Source organism: Salvelinus sp. IW2-2015, unplaced genomic scaffold (genome assembly GCF_002910315.2).
Source record: "Salvelinus sp. IW2-2015 unplaced genomic scaffold, ASM291031v2 Un_scaffold2472, whole genome shotgun sequence".
Classification (NCBI taxonomy): Eukaryota; Metazoa; Chordata; class Actinopteri; order Salmoniformes; family Salmonidae; genus Salvelinus; species Salvelinus sp. IW2-2015.
This window is the reverse complement of record NW_019943790.1, coordinates 65,700-67,804: the sequence shown is the minus strand read 5'-3', so window position 1 is coordinate 67,804 and position 2,105 is coordinate 65,700. Positions and strand designations below refer to the sequence as shown.

The 2,105-nt window shown below is 46.2% G+C and overlaps 1 pseudogene; it reads left to right on the top strand.

The window, feature by feature from the left end:
- Positions 1–2,105, top strand: part of LOC112074044 (sorting nexin-13-like) — a 35,641-nt pseudogene that overhangs the window by 18,635 nt on the left and 14,901 nt on the right.

Genomic DNA, 2,105 nt, shown 5'->3' with positions numbered 1-2,105 from the left:
CACTCATCACAGTTCCCTTCTCTCTCTCTCTCTCTCTCTCTCTCTCTCGCTCTCTCTCAGATATCAATGTAATAAAGAACCAGATTAACAGTCTGATGTTTGTGAAGAAGGTCTGTGAGACCAGGATACAGAGGCTACAGTCTGGAAGGTAAAACATAGGAGTGAAACGAGTCAAGCGTAACACGTACTAAACCCCCTCTCGTACTCTCTCAATTTCACTTGTTCTCACCTTTTCTCTCTCTCTGTCTGTTTCCATCTGGTACTGTAGAGGTGGATGCTCTGAAACTAGCGGCAAACTTGGGCAAGCTGTGTATATAACACTGGAACACATTCTGGTGCACAACATTGCTCTGCAGTTCTTTATGGGTTAGTACCACACACCACACTGTCTCTGTCCTGACAGCAAGCAAGCAAAGTTATTTTGCCTGACAAGATGGCTTCAAAGTAACAACCCACACCTGACCTCTAACCTTTGACCTCTACCCTCTCCTGTAGACTACATGCTGGTGGCTGGGCCCAGGCAGAGCTGTTCTTCTGGCTGACAGTGGAGGGCTACAGAGAGTAACAGCTGAGCTAACGTTTAACCTTTGACCTCTACCCTCTCCTGTAGAACTACATGCTGGCGGCTGGGGCCCAGGCAGACGCTGTTCTTCTGGCTGACAGTGGAGGGCTACAGAGTAACAGCTGAGCCTGACCTCTAACCTTTGACTCTACCCTCTCCTATAGACTACATGCTGGTGGCTGGGGCCCAGGCAGCGCTGTTCTTCTGGCTGACAGTGGAGGGCTACCAGAGTAACAGCTGAGCCTGACCTAACCTTGACCTCTACCCTCTCCTATAGCACATACTAGACTACATGCTGGCGGCTGGGGCCCAGGCAGAGCTGTTCTTCTGGCTGACAGTGGAGGGCTACCGAGTAACAGCCCAGCAACAACTTGAGGTGATGGAGGGATGGCAGAAGGATGGAAAGAAGGGAGGTTCCACTAAAGGACTGCTGAAGGCTGCAGCACTTGGGGTGTATGAACAGTACTTATCTGATAAGGTAACACACACAGTCTTACACACACACACACACACACAGTCTCACTCACACACACAGTTTCACGACACACACCTTTACTTAAAAGGATATTTCGCAATTTTAGGAATGAGGCCGTTGGTGCAATAGTCCGTATTAGATAGAACGTTGCGTCCCTGGCCGCCTTTGGGGAAAACAACATGTGGTTACCCCATTAGCTCACAACAACAACAACTACTTGTTTTAGTCAAATTACAAAACTACATTTAAGAAAAGTACAACATGTCTAAAGATTACTTTTCAACATTGCCCGCTCCCTAGAGTTCTCACTACTTAMAAAAACCTTATTGTAGGGCTTCCCTCATGCCCCTTTTCARGCTGGTGTTAACAGCAGAGTGAGTGCTAGCTAGCTACCGACCAGAACATTAAGCTAGCCAWGACCAACAACCCAAACAAACAGACTATTCAGCTACAAGTAATGAGGAGTTACAAAGGCCCTGTACTAAACAAGTTAAAAGTCTTACCTGTGAGGAAATATTTTCCACACACATAGCTACATGTAGTCTACATGGATACCGGGTTCCCCACATTTCCCACTCTACGTCGCTGAGTAGCCTGAAGCCACAGGGCTCTTTTCGCAGGCTCTATTTCCCTACGTGGGAGCATTGCAAACCGTAGTATGGGATTTTTGACCTGGTTACATGTACATTGAACAAKACAGCTTCTTTTCAYCATGTTTTGTTATTTCTGTATATCAAAGAATCARCTGCGAAGTTTCCTCTTTTACATTGGGGGTTAATAGCTTTCTGTCTCTGTCTAAAGAACCCTCTTATAGAGGTCAGATGACGGAGATGGAGGTAAGTAGCAGCTTCTGTCTCTGTCTACGCTGTTAGCATAGCTTAACCCTGGGGTGTTACAATCAATTCCTGGAGGGACGAGTGTCTGTGGGTTTTCACTTCTCCCTTGTACTTGAATAATCAATTAAGGTCATTGATCAGTTAGGAGCTTCCCTCACCTGGTTGCCTAGGTCTTAATTGGACAAAAATATTTTAAAAATGAACACACCCCAGAAATTGAGTTTGACACCAT